At 44.0% G+C, this 15,713-nt stretch overlaps 1 pseudogene; it reads right to left on the bottom strand.

The window, feature by feature from the left end:
• Window positions 1–323: 323 nt before the first annotated feature.
• Window positions 324–15,262, bottom strand: LOC120979756 (annotated as a pseudogene).
• Between the last annotated feature and the right edge of the window lie 451 nt (window positions 15,263–15,713).

The raw sequence follows: 15,713 nt of genomic DNA, 5'->3' as shown, positions 1-15,713 counted from the left end.
CCCTGGCCTCCGCCCAAGAGCTGACAGTTTCACAAATGAACATGGCTCATGGAAAATATGAAATGGACAGTATTCCTCTCCTGCGGAATTTGAAACCCATGACAAACACAAGTTGCCATTTTTCCTACCCTTGACTGGAAAACAACACAGGGGGCACAGAGGGGAGCAGTGGCCGCCGGCCAGGTTTACGCAATACAGTTCAAATACTGATAAAATGCACAGCGGACTTCTGGTGCGGCGCGCACCATTTACTTTGGCTTGTGTGCTCGCATTTTCCAGAAATCCTGCAATTTTTTCCCCTACTATCAGCAACATGTAAGTCATCACTTTGGAAAGAGTCGTGTAACTGGGTCCGAGGGGTCAAAGTTATTCATGTCCTTATGATTATCATTCTGAAGATAACAATAGCTTAGGTACAATGTAATCTACTAGGCAACGTAAGGGATATGGACTGCAAACATGAATCGCTATTAATGATTGTTAGCAAAGCCTTAAGGGGGTTCTCCGGTTTCTAGATATTGATGGTCTATCCTCACCTGAATGGAAGCTGCAGTATTCTGGCACGACCACTTCTTCTTCTCCGTCAGCAGCTGATCGGTCAGGGTGCAGGGTGGCCTCCCACTGATCTGGGGATGGGTCATCGATTGTTAGAAAACAGAACATCCCTTTGACGGGATGTCTATGGTGTACATTGCATTGATCTTTTAGACCCATACTGGCCACTGCTGTGCTGTCTCCAGTGGTTATAATGGAAGCAGCTCGGTTTGGGTGAATGTGCCGCCTGGACAGCTCTGCTTTCAGATCCTATCGGCCAAAGCTTTTTGCTGGATGACTAATGCACCACATCACATAATGTGTAGTCATATAAAGTAGCCACACATTTGTCAATGGCAGGCATGCTCAAACTGCGGCCCTCCAGCTGCTGTAGGCGGATAACTGTAGGCTGTTCGGGCATGCTGGGAGTTGTAGTTTTGCAACAGCTGGAGGGCCGCAGTTTGAGCATGTACAGCAGCTTTTGCTAACAAACTGCGGCCCTCCAGCTGTTTCAAAACTACAACTCCCAGCATGCCCGAACAGCCTACAGTTATCCGCCTACAGCAGCTGGAGGGCCGCAGTTTGAGGATGCCTGGTCTATGGCATCGCTGATCTTGTGAGCAGTGATCTCCCCACTAAGGCTACGTTCACATCAGCGTTTAGAAACAGCCTGCCACAGTTCACCAAATCTGGCATCATAGCCGGATAATGTCAGGAACCGCTGGATCCCTCTTGACTACAATGGGATCTGATGGAGATCCTGTCGTTTCCTGGTATAAATGCTGGCTTTCGCTCGAACAAAAGGTCCTGCATGAACAAATTTTTGTCTGGCCAAGAGTCAGCATTTATGCTGGAAAGTGGCCGGATCCCATTGTAGTCAATGGGGATCCACCAGTTCCTGACAGGATCCGGCTATGCCTGATATGGTGAACTCAATGGGGATCAAGCGGTTCCTGACAGGATCCGGCTATGCCTGATACGGTGAACTCAATGGGGATCCAGCGGTTCCTGACAGGATCCGGCTATGCCTGATACGGTGAACTCAATGGGGATCCAGCGGTTCCTGACAGGATCCGGCTATGCCTGATACGGTGAACTCAATGGGGATCCAGCGGTTCCTGACAGGATCCGGTTATGCCTGATACGGTGAACTCAATGGGGATCCAGCGGTTCCTGACAGGATCCGGCTATGCCTGATACGGTGAACTCCGGCAGGCTGTTCCTCCGCTGGATTTCTAAATGCTGATGTCAACGTAGCCTTAGTAGCACGATATGCATACAAAACTATGACTGCTACCTCCTAAACCTGTTTAGACATCCCCTTTAATGACATGGTTAACCGGCAGTTAGATTTTAAACTTTTCACACCACATCGAACATTCTGGGCAGATGGATTTCTCAATATATCTTTAAAAGGATCATAGCTTCATTTTTCTGACACATAGTTCCAAAATACCTGCATAGATAGAGTTAAAGCATGCCTAAAATTTCAGATAACTTTTTAGAATAATCTGCCATATGCATATACATGAGTGATAGCGTTATGTCTGGCCATTATATGACTTGAATCTGGCATTTTTTAATTTTTCTCCTCTGCATGCATCTCTGCGTTGGTGGATGGAGACTAGCTGTAATGATGTCTGCCCAAAGAGCAGATTCTGCTTCCATTTCCTTCCCCTCTATTTCTCTCATTCACATTATAGAGAAGTACTGAACCGTACAGATGTGAATAAAGCACTAGGAGTGAGATATAACACTTATTATTAGCTGCTCAATCATGTCTGTCTCCTTTTGTCTGCCTGTTTCTCTCTGTAGTTCCTCCCTCCTCCTCTCTCCATAGACTTCTATGGGATGACATAATCTGATCCTTAAGTTAGCAGGCAGCCTGTCATGGTCTACTTGACAGAGAGAGAAAGATAGTTTAGAAAGGTAAGTGAGCTGCTGCTGATAACCAGGGAACAAGGCATTCTTCTCTGATGAGCTATATTACAAAGTTTCTTATATTTGCCTGCACTATTCATTCATGTAAAGTTGTGTAAAACAGTGACCATTTAAATGATTAAATTTAAGGTTTGTTTTTGTAAGATATCTCATGGGATAATCCCCTTAATATCTTTATAGTGGACAACGCTGGACTGTTTGTTACTTGCCTTTTATTTTGAAACAAAAAAAATTAATTCATAATAAAATATCTTTATAGTGGTCAGGGCTCCATTGTCTGACACAGAACTCCAAAACCTCTACCTATAGATTATCCGAATCTGCCACTAGATGGAGCTTAGGGGCATATTTTACACTGTTTAGGCATTTAACTCAGAGGGGTATTCCCATCTGTATATTTACGGCATATCAATAAGATGAATCACTGCAAGAGGTGCACCACAATGATATGCAACGGACAATTACTAATCCCTCAAGCTGATGTTAAAAACTGAAACTTTAGCCAATGTATTCCAGTCAGGAACATATCGGAGCCCTTTTGCACCACCGTCAAGGTATCTCAGTGTGGCATGGGTCCTACCACTAGACTACCTATGGTGTGTGAACACGGTCTGAATGGTGCTAAGATCTAGCTCACAGCCAAGCTCCCACCTACCTCCATGGTGAGATCACTCATGCAGTGGGAGAAGAGATAAGGCTGCAAGCCCCACCTATAACAGGCCAACACACTACAGTGTTCGGGGGTTTTGAGCATTTCCTCCCATTTAGGCCACTTTATTTTAGTGATTTTTCTTTATATGTATGGAATGTGTCAATGCTGGTAACATTCTGTTGCACCTGGTAGCCTGTGTCACATGGCCTGTCATAGGTGGGGCTTGCAGCCCTATCCCTTCTCCCACTGCAGGGCCACTTAAAGTTTCCAGTCCGTTTCTGGACTGAACTAATACTACCTTATCAAAAACGATACATTATTGATATGAGATGGGCTCCATGATATCACTGAAAATGATCATCCAGATATCAGTATAGGTGAGTAGTCTACATCCCGGACAACAAGTATGTCCTGATAACATTTAGCAACCTTGGTAATGCATAACAGACCTGACAACAGGTAGCATACCAGAAAACAGGTGATAACAGCTAGCCCTCCAGGTGTCAGACTCTTGGCCAGTAATGCAGGTTTCTGCTGTAACTTTTTGCTATTAGGCAAACTTTTTTGTAACAACAGATACAAATACTCCACCAGCTTTCCATTCAGCTGCAGGGAAACCCCATCTGTTGCCTTGAAAATAACAGATAAAAAAAAAAGAGATCACGAGCAACAGCAAAGTTAGCAGGAAATATTCCCAGCAACACCTGCTTCCTGAAGGCAACAATTATTTGATCCCCAGGCTCCATATGTGCTGTGCCCTGAGCCCTGTTTGCAATATCCTAGGTACATACTGAAGTGATGACTCTTTAAGACTTTTAACTTGGCTGATGAGAGTAACCCTTTCTCTCCAAAGAGGAGACATTCCTGGGAAGTTAAGACGCTGCATCATTGCTTCTGTTTATTCTGTTACTTCCCTCGGGTTTTATTGAACATGCTGAGAAGTCAATAGGGACGGCAACAAAATGGGGACTTGATCAATAACTTTCTATTCCAGCTAAAAGACTTCGAGATAACTCTACCTGCAACGCTCTAAAACATCCGTCTTGTTTCTTTTTTCTTTTTTTTAACTTTTCATTCTGTTCTTTTTTTAATTCTCTTCTGTCCCTTGTGTCTTTTTCATGAAGACCTTCTTCTATACTCTCACGCTGTCAAGTGCATCTGCTAAGAGTTTGGCTTTTCCCTGTCCTTAGAGAGTCCAGCCAGGACATGTTCATCTTCAAAATGGTGATTAGGACTGCAAAGAACCTGGCACCCCCTCACCCTCCCTTAATTCTGTAAGGTTAAGACAGATTAGGAAGGAAGCAACATTGTAATGATGCAGAAAGGCAATGTATCCTTTCTTGTCACTTCCACCAGATAATGGACCTGTCTTCAAAAATAGAACACGAAGACTGGCTGTAGTGAACCCGGACCTTCACGGTGCATGGCATGGGCCTAATAAGGGGTATATTCAGAAGACACAGAAATAACATAGGGCTGCAGAATATACCTTGAATTGGAGCTATGATATTTTCTCCTCATGCGATTAGTCTACTTAGGCTATGTCCTATGTCTACTCGAACATGGCCAGTGATACATTGATACCTACAAAACCCTAAAGAAACTCTGTACGGATCTCTGTGTCGCTGTTTACCCTTCCGTTAGAATTACATCCCGGTCCACTAAAGTGTACTTTAAGTTCTCCAAAACTGGACATCCTTTACAGTAGGGCATTTTATTAGCTGCTCTTTTACATGTCTTTAAAATAACCAGGATTTGATTGAGTGTCTCTTGGAAGTCTTGAGAACAGGTTCCAAGATGAGGTATGCTTTGTAGACAGCGGTCAACTCATGCAGCCAACAGCTATTCCTATCTACCATACACATGCATGATCCTCTTGGTGAGAACAAGTCCAATATGCCCAATCCATCTTCACCCTGGCATTCGCTGTTGAGGGACAGTAAGGACACCTTCATTAAATAACTGAAATCAGAGGGTTCATCCGAAGTGTACGGCCAATGCTAGTAGTAGTAAAGACTGATGCAAAGATATCAAACTTTGCTATAACTTCTTCTGAGGATCTTGCAGTTTCCAGACAAACTGATGACCTTCTTCATTCTGTGATGCTGAGGGTTCTCCCAAATGGCATTTTTTGGATAGCGACTTCTTCTTGTAACATGTGAACTAACATTGTGCCTAAACAATAGCACAACCTCTGAAGCTATTATACAATATTGCGTTCCTATCTGTCATTTTATATATTGCTATAAATGAAGACCTCATGAGATAGTTTGAGGGCACAAATGCAGTTTTAGGTTGGCATAAGGAAGGACTGTCCATGTGGTCCAGCATTTCTGGAGGCAGCGATCACAGAGCAGCTTTTCTGTGATAGGGCTGACGTTCTTGTATTTACTTTGCATTCCTGTGAATGGTGGCAGAGAATGAACCACTCGCGAGCCAGTGAGATAAAACATAAAGGAGAAACCACAAAGGGAATCCAGAAGAGTCCATATTCCTGCGGCATTGCACACTTAATGTCAGATGTGCATCCAATGGACTCGGGAACGTCGATGCTCGGGAGTAATAACAGTTGACGCATTCCTGCCGAGCCCCACAGCCCAGCTCAATACGAGCAGAAGGCTCCGGCACCGGACAGAAAAGGACACTGAAAATCAAGACATGAACGAGGCAGGAAACATGAGTCTAATAGATAGAAGATACAATATATGGGCTCATGCACACGACCGTATGTATTTTGCGGAGAAGCTGGGCCCTAGTAGAACAGTCCTATACATGTCCGTTATGTGGACAATAATAGGACATGTTCTATTTTTTTGCGGCACGAATGTGCGGACATACGGAAACTGAATGCACACGGGAGAAAACTTCAGTTTTTTTGTGGACCCATTGAAATGAATAAAAAAACACAATGCAACAGCACTCTGCAATCCAAATAAAGCACAATAATGCTATAGTTATAGAAAATATTCCGGTGCTAATGCTGCGCTTATTTTGTAAACTTGAAATTCTTGGCAAATACATTTTGTACAAAATAATTTGGGCCCGTCTGCCACACGTCAAGGCGATCTCTATGAGACGGGAACCTAACACTAAATCCTACCTGTTATGTGCCATAACAGCCACCATAATATTCAGGGAGTGCAGGTTACACGTGCATGCTGGGTCCACTCTGCTTTTTACTATTTTTGGTGCCATAATGGCCTCCATTAATTCCAGGGAATGCAGGTACCAACATGCATGCCGATCCCACGCTATACCTCTCCTGGTGCCAGACAGCTTCCAATGAATGTAATGAGAGCAGGCTACAGCTTTATACTTACACTGATTAAAATCAGCCTATGGGGCAGACAGGCTGGTCAGGAGTGCACGACCGACAGGAGTCAGCCACACCTCCAGTTCAGTGCAACTGCAAAAAAAGGGGGTCAGTCAGCACATTTCAAGGCATTATCCGCTTTTGCTGGATACGGTGAGCTCTGACAGGCTGTTACTCTGCTGGATTTCAAAACGCAGGTGTAAATGTAGCTTTAGTCATGTTAAAAGGCCTGTTCGGCCGCCCTTCACATATGTCCAGAAATCCGGTTCTGTTGCCCTCCTGCGTGAAGGAGAAAACGCTGGAGGGGAACTGAAGATAGAACCTGTCCCATAACTTTCTTTTGGATAGTTGTGATGGCAAATATCACTGGACAGAAAAACGCTGCATGCTCAATTTTTCAGTACGGCGCTGTTAGTTGATAGACACCGGATCTGTGCACTGAAGTGCAGTACACATATATTAGGTGTGTCCAGTTCCGGCCTAATATAGCTGATCAGACACAACTGATATGTGTAAAGAAGGCCTTAAAAGGATGGCCACTCCCAATAGGTGGCGCTAGAGAGGCAGTTTTCATCTTCCGGGAGGACTACTTTGCATAGCTTTCTATGACAGTAAAACAGTTGAGCTCCATATGTTATATTGCATTAGTATTTGACATATTATGCACAGTTTCCCCGATCCCCCTTGTCCTCATCAACCAGGTCTGTGTATTTAGCTCATTAAAAGTAAATTTAAACAATGCAAGAAACTGCAGAACCAGGAGGTCAAGCTGCAAGCCACTTGGCGGGTCATCCAAGGAACAACAAATATTCCAAGCAGCAGGCAGGAAGAAAGCTTCAAATTTCCAGGGGCTGGGAACATTTTGCGGTTACTTCCTGGAGAGCTGAGACACACTTCCTGCCGCTCTTCCTGCAGCTTTCTGCAAGAGGTCTGAGAAGTGACTTAAGTTAATGATGGCTTTAGCAGCCTTCCCATGTCAGGGGAGCTTCCCGGTCCACCTGCAGAGCGCTTAACCCTTAGTCACCGCACTCACATTTTTTGGGCATGACACGCTGACTATTTAAAGTGAAACACACAGTATGAAGATGAAGTCACATTCAGAAATTTCTGTGACTATTCTATACATAGGGTTTCCAGAAATCCACGTGCTTGCCACTAAACAATGTCATTCAGATGAATGGAACCCAGAGCTGCAGAGATTTCTGCAACAAATTCATCCTAAGGCCTGATGCACGTGACCGTATTTTGCATCTGTGTCTGATCCTCATTTTTTATTGATTGCACATGGCCCCATTCATTTCTATGGGTCTGCAGCACATGGATGTCAAACTCAAACACAATGCAACTCTGCAACGACTGAATATATGAACTAATGCTACACTCACTATATCAATAAATGAGAGGTTCTTAGCAAATACATTTTGATCAAAATCCTTTGTGCCCATCCACCACAACAAGGTAACCTCTTTCAGACATGCAAGACTACTGCTTCATTCTAACAGGGGACACAGGACCCCCATTTTTGTAATCGGTGGGGTTCTTAGCAGCCTCCGACCGCCATTGATCTAATAGTTATCTCCTATTAAGTAGATATTAGATAATTTGTTCTAACCAGAACACCCCTTTAAATTATATAACTATGGCTGCCTGCAGCCACCATTAGGGGGCACTCATTGTATACTGTGCTGTTGAGTGCAGTGTAAAAGTAGTAGGCAATGAGCTTCCTCTAGTGTCGGCTCCACAAACTAATGCTACACTCGCTATATGAATAAATGAGAGGTTCTTAGCAAATACATTTTGATCAAAATCCTTTGTGCCCATCCACCACAACAAGTTAACCTCTTTCAAACATGCAAGACTACTGCTTCTTTCAAACAGGGGACACAGGACCCCCATTTTTGTAATCGGTGGGGTTCTTAGCAGCCTCGGACCGCCATTGATCTAATAGTTATCTCCTATTAAGTAGATATTAGATAATTTGTTCTAACCAGAACACCCCTTTAAATTATATAACTATGGCTGCCTGCAGCCACCACTAGGTGGCACTCACTGTATACTGTGCTGTTGAGTTCAGTGTAAAAGTAGTAGGCAATGAGCTTCCTCTAGTGTCGGCTCCACAAACTAATACTACACTCGCTATATGAATAAATGAGAGGTTCTTAGCAAATACATTGTGATCATAATCCTTTGTGCCTATCCACCACAACAAGGTAACCTCTTTCAGACAGGAACCTACACTCTATGCTACATCATTTGCTGCCAACCGGCCTGCAATGAATTTAGATGTCATCTGTGTGCTGTCCGCATCTATGTGTCCGTTCCGCAAATTATAGAACTTGTCCTATTCTTCTATGTATTGCAGGCGAGAATAGTCATTTTTAGTAATGGAAGTGCTAAAAATGCGTCATGCACATAGAAGGTGTCCGTATTTTGCGGATCCGTGGTTTGCAGCCTGCAATACGGACGTGGTTGTGTACGTGAGGCCTAAATATTGAAAGATATTGTATCAGCAGTGCTAGGCTCAGAAAATGCATTGATCACAACTTGGAGCCCAAAGCAATGTTCTTGGAGAAAGGTAACATCAGTTACACCTTGTTCTTACCATATGGCACAATTACAATATTGTTTATGTAACACTTGGACTCTTCTGTACCGATTTCTATCGGACTGGACGCCACCGATCGCCTGGTGACACCACTGTTATCAGACGCTACAGTGTACTGATTACTCCAGAGACAGGACACTCCCTGGCAGTGAAGTACAGTGAACTACGGCACCCAGTTGTCTCCAGCATTCCCATAGAGGATGAAGGTAATGGCAGAGCGCATGCAAGACTACTGCTTTATTCAAACAGGGGACATTCTTGTGATCGGTGTGGTTCTCAGTAGCCTTGGACACCCACTGATCTAACAGTTATCCCCTATTAAGTAGATATGAGATAATTTGTTCTAACAAGAAAACCCCTTTAAATTATATAATTCCTACTGCCTGCAGCCACCACTAGGGGGCACTCACTGTATACTGTGCTGTTGAGTTCAGTGTAAAAGTAGTAGGCAATGACCTTCCTCTAGTGTCAGCTCCAGACAGCTAGTTAACATTTATCTCTATGAATAGGCAGAGGATTTATAACTCTGTATCCGAAAAATGCTAATATATGAAAAAGATAAAAACAGGGGGCATTCACTCTGAAGGGGTTGTTGTCCCAACATTATTTCACCATGAACAACTTATTACATTCATAATTTACTTTCTGTTAGAAAAATGCTCCATTTGAGAGATATTCCCTTTACTTCATTATAATGGCGCCATCTGGTGTTGAAATTGTGTAGTAATTTGCATGTCCCGCTTCTGAACTGAATAAGCAGGTCGCACATGCTCAACTCCATCCTTTAACTCCTACTAGCTGGATCTTCTTATAGAAGCTGCGACAGTTACAGGAAGAGAACTGCGGCAGATCGGACACGTCTCCTGAGCTGTGATAGGAAGAGAGCTGCAGCGGGAAGGACATGCCCTCTGAGTTGTGTTAAAGAAAGAGCTGCAGCAGAAAGAAAAATTCCACTGAGCTGTGATAGGGAGAAAACTGCAGCAGAAAGGACACCCTCCCGAGCTGTGATAAGGTGAGAGCGACAGCAGAATGGACATGCCCCCTGAGTAGTGTTGAGCGAACTTCTGTTTTAAGTTCGGCGTCTAAAGTTTGGCTTCCGGTTAGCGGAGAATCCCGATATGGATTCCGAATTCCGTTGTGGTCCGTGTTAGCGGAATCAATAATCGGCCATTATTGATTCCGCTACCACGGACCACAAAACGGAATTCGGAATCCATATCGGGATTCTCCGCTAACCGGAAGCCGAAGTTTAGACGCCGAACTTAAAACAGAAGTTCGCACAACACTACCCCTGAGCTGTGATATGGAGAGAGCTGCAGCAGAATGGAAACGCCCCCTGAGCTGTGATCGGAAGATAGCTGCAGCAGGAAGGATACACGCCCTGATCTGTGATAGAGACAGAGCGGCAGCAGAAGGAGCAGCCCCCTGAATCTAGCAGAGCAAAGAATTACACAAAAGGACCTAGAGTACACGAAGACGCAGACTGACCCCTTTCCAAACCTAAAAACCTACAGTTGACACATGAGCATTAGAAATAGACCATGGAGCAAGGCGCCCAGGTCTGATGAAGACTTCAGGGGGATCAATGCAATATTACGCAGGAGGCTTTAATGCTTTTATGGCTGATGGTATAGGTTCTAAATCGTCACAAACATCAGTCTGCACATTAATACACACATTACTAGATTGTTTTCTATACACAGAAGCCCCTTTGACACGTCTGGTAGTTCCCTTGCTGGGGCAGATGATGTATTGTAGGGTAGGGCTCTCATGTCACCCATACGACGCGAGTCTTTAGCCCTGCAGCTTTCCTTTCCATCCCAGGTTATGTGGTTGATGCAGAGTGGCTCTAGACTAAAAGTTTCACAGCTCTGTCCATTATTCTGGTGGTCACTGACATGTTATGTGAAGTGACGGATGTTCCTGCTTTATGCAGAGGGATCATTCTCCCGGGGAATACTACGTGCCACTGTTTAATAGCATTTCATCACTGCTGCCGTGTGGTTTTGCAATACAAGGAACATGTCTGCACTAGTGCAAGTTATCACTAAGGCGTGCAGAGCCAAATGCCCATGCTGGAGCCGCCGGCCTCCTGTCATGTGGTCCGGCGACCTGTATAGGTACGTTCATAACTGCAGTTTAATCAGCCGTCTCCAAATTCCCATGTACATGCATGACCAATGTTCTTTAAAGATGACACCCGCTCAGAAGCTGAGCACCATAGCCGCTGGGTGCCTGCTGTTTTACACAGTGGACACCCGAAGACATTATCTATGACTAGAGATAATGCCAATTATGGACATTTAACCCCTCAGATGCCATGGTCAATTGTGGTCACTGCATCTGAGTGGTGAAAGTCCAGGAGTGCTGCGCTCCCAGGACCAGAACGGCTTCCCTGCGCCGAGATCGAGGGAGCCATTCAGTTGCTATGGAATCCCCCGAGCCTTCTGAATGGTCCAGCTATGTTCTTATGGAGCCCTACCTTTAAACAGATGAACCCTTGATAAATTCCCTTAGAGGGATTTAAAGGGGTTATCCAACCCATATAATGACCCCCCCCCCAATGCCTGAGCCTCCCTAGCGTCACCAACGATGCTAAGGAGGCTTGTCCCCGTCATGGCCTGCTCTTGGCTGCTCCCCCCCCCCCCCCGCCTCCGGGAGGGACGGGTAGATGCAGCGGCGGCCATGCGTGGATCTGGAGCGACACGGGTGTCGGGGAGCGGGGTAAGTATAATCTAGATGAGGGGCCCAGGCATTGGGGGGAAGGGGGGGGGGGTTCATTTCATTATAGGGGTTTAACTTTAACAAAAGTGTAAAAAAAATTATAATAATAAGATATAAAAATTCACATCTCCCTTTTCCCCCATGTTAAAAATAAACATAAGCAATAAAAAATAAGGATCATAGACATCACCGCATCCCAAAATGTCCATACTATTAAAATATAAAATATTTAACCAGGACAGTGAACGCTGAAATGAAAAAAATAAAAATAGCCGATTCAGGTTTTTTTTTCATCGCTACATCTGCCCCCAAAAAAGTTGAATAAAAAAAGTGATAAAAAATTCATACCCACTCGAAAATGGTATCAATAAAAGCTACAGATTTCACCACCAAATTTTTCGCAAGAAAGAGAAACTAATTATTTTTTCCAAAGTTTTTACATTTTTCTTGTAAATTTGTATTTCATTGAAATTTACATAAATTAGAATTAAATAAAATGTTCTGTTCAGTGTCACAGATACAAGCATACAATTAAGTGCCTTGTAAGCGTTATTATTCCAGCATTATTACAATGGAATTAAAACACAAGAAAAACTATACAATTGTCGCTGGATTCGTACTGACCCCGAGAATGAATGTAAAAGGTCAGTTTTACCGCATAAGGAATGCCATAAAAACAAAACTATGGTAGAATTGTGTTTTTTTTTCCAATTCCACCCAATTTAGAATTTTCATACAGCTTCCTACTACATCGTATGCAATATTAAATGGCGCCATTAGAAAGTACAATCTGTCCAGCAAAAAAATAAGTCCTCATAAGGCTATATGAACAGAAAAATAAAAAAAATTATGGGAGCCATGGAGTAAAAAATGTAGATAAAAAAACTGACAATCGCTACAGCGGGAAGAGGTTAATCTATTACATGGGCAGCAAGCAGTGTATATTGTATCCAAAGTGGAGAATGGAACAATATCTGCAGAAAGTACAATTGTGAACAACCACTGACATCTCTCTGTGTTCACAGACCTAACTTCAGTAGGTAGATTACAGTGGCATGGTAGCTACAGGTCTGTTTAAAATGAATACCAACTTTTAATATAACTTAACATTAGGAATTTTTTTTCTCCAAATCCACAGCATATTTGAATGAAAAATATCCTGGCTGCCCACATCCACCACTAGAGGGAGCTCAGGAGTTAACGGCATACTACTCTATTATTAAGTTCAATGTGTTAACAGTATGCAATCCTTTTACAAGCTCCCCCTAGTGGTGGCTGCAGGAAGCCAGAATTTTATAATTGAAATATATCAAGAAAATTAATTAGCACAGCACCCTTGAAATGATGTTCAAGGGTAGACATTCAATCAGGTGAATTATACCTACCAAATAATACCCAGCACTTTGTAGGCTATTCACAGCTTTTTTTTTATTGCAGAGAAAATGAATTTTTATCTGGCAATTAGATGGCAAGTACCCCAAGGGTGGTCCCAACTAGAGATGGCCTTGCGGTTCGCCCGGTGGTCAGTTTGCGGCGAACTTTGCTAGTTCGCAATTCGCCGAACATATGGCGATATTCGCGCCCGCCATACTCTTTTACATTGTGAAGAACTTTGACCCACGACACATCCATCAGGTGGTACAGGACAGCCAATTGAAAAGTTTCAGCACATGGACATACCCCCGACCTTATAAATAGACCCGTGCGGAGCAGGAACAGGCTCTTAGGGACACCAAACGCTAGCTAATAGGTCCACAAAAGTCCGTTTAAGGACTGGTATAGGTGTGCTATCGATAGGTGTGCAGTACAGAGGGGTGTAATACACTTATAATATACTTTCTAACATAGAAAGCATATTATAGTGGATTTGTATTGTGCAGCAGTGGTGAGCGGTTCTGCAGCGATACTGCAGCTACACAGAGTGACAAACGCAATTAGAAAAAATAATTATAAGTGGTGTGATTTACCAGTCGCCCCCCAAAAAACTCATAGAAACGGGGTGTTATATACCAATAACATACTTTCTATATATTTGCATTTGGGTACTGCAGCATTTGTTTGCGGTTTTGCTGCGTTCCCTCTGCTACACACAGTGACAAACGGTATTGGAAAAAATAATTATAACTGGTGTGCGCATGTGCGTACGCGAAAATTATATTGCCGATATTTCGCATTAAAAAAAATTATGAATGGAGATTGCAAATTCGAATAATACATCTGGTATGTCACTGTCCATGTTGTGGGACTATTTGTGCACTTCTAGTAATTATTTCTTGGCTGCAAATATAAGCTGAAGGTGTTTCAGGTTCGCCTGCCTTTAAAATGAATGGGACCCGCCGTGAACTTGCGGTTCGCGAACATTTGATCGCGTTCGCGAACCGTCCCGGCAGATGTTTGTCCATCACTAGTCCCAACCACAGCAAATGCTCCTGCCTGTGAACCCTGCTCAATGCCTTCCCGTTTGCCCTGATTGACAGGCATAACTGGTATCCCAATTGAAATCTTGCACTCTTCTGCTTCTAGACCTTTCTTCCAGCCTACGTCTTTTCTTTCTCCATTGACATGCTGGTTGATAACCTCATCTAAAACCAGGCCCCTAATGGCTGCTCCTTCTACATTCGGACTTAATAGCTAGTATCCACATATCCCTAAATTTTGACCTGACTGAAAGATGCATTCTTCGCCCTGTAGAACATTAAGGGGTTAGCTGCAAGGCCTGCACTTTGGTAAAACATGGAGCTACAAGCCGTCAGTTTATACCAATTATCTAAAAAAACTGTCAGAAGCAAATCAGTAACTTCTTTCTCCTGACGAACCCTATGGTTGGCTCAAAAGTCTTCCTGCTGATAATGGTCCAGCAGTCCATCTGATTTTCTGCTGTATTTGGATGTGTTATTGCCAATTCACAATATGTCTGAATGTTCCACCAAAGTCAACCATAATCTTCCAAGGTAGAGCAAACTGTACCCAGAACAATTCCATGACATTGGTCTGCAGTGAAAGAATGGGTCCAAAATTCACCTTCAGGACATTGTGGATTTGTAGTGCACCGGCATCAGCCATCAGATCCTGTCATGGGCAACTACCAAGTCATCAAACCAGCCGTGTCCGTTCAGCTGATGACCCATTTATTTCCTTCCATGTGGACAAGATTAGACAGACACTCAGGAATGGAGTGCATTCCTCTAGTCCCAATAAAACCCTGTAAGTTCTTCACTTCTGATGACTTTCCACCCAGTCTAAGGTGAACAACTTTACCAGGCCACACTACCACTGCCCTTTTGATGCGCAGGAAGGACATTATTTTTGGAAAACCTAGGATCGCTCCCGGATCAACATGATCAAATATATGAAGTTTACGTTCAATGTTGATGAGCTGACTAGTACATCTCCCACCGGAAGGCATTTTATCCAGTGTCGAAAATGTTATAGCCAGTTGGGACAGTCTTGATGGCCAGTCCAAGCCTGAGATGCCACCACCAATAATGGCCATCAAGTTCTTTTTTTTTGATCATCTCATTGTAAGGGAGTCTGCGGTTTTGGTTCCCTTGCGGGCAGATACGGTGGGGCGTCCGTATTGGGCGCCGGAGGGGAGGACTGCGGGGATCTCTGAGGCAGAATTGCCGGGCTGATGGCAATACGTTGCGGCCGGTCCTGCCTCCGGTGTCTCCTACGGGTTCCGTTCCGTGCTGGCACAATCCCGTGCCGAGTCTGCTGGGCGTTCGCGTGCACGCCCGAAGGGTGATTCGCAAAGGAATGCGCGGCCGAGTGTGCGTGCATCTTATGCGCTATGTCGGCCACTGGCAGGTAAAGCATCTGTGCACAAATTCAAAGTTGATTAGGGATTTGCTGCACAGGTGCTAATGAGTAGGATCATCGCATGACCTATGAGGTTCTGACAAGCAGCAATCTGTGATTGGCCAGCAGGTGTTAAAAAGGTGATC

The sequence above is a fragment of the Bufo bufo genome, chromosome 9, assembly GCF_905171765.1.
Source record: "Bufo bufo chromosome 9, aBufBuf1.1, whole genome shotgun sequence".
In the NCBI taxonomy this organism is placed as follows: Eukaryota; Metazoa; Chordata; class Amphibia; order Anura; family Bufonidae; genus Bufo; species Bufo bufo.
The sequence above is the reverse complement of the archived record's forward strand: the minus strand, read 5'-3'. Positions and strand labels throughout refer to the sequence as shown.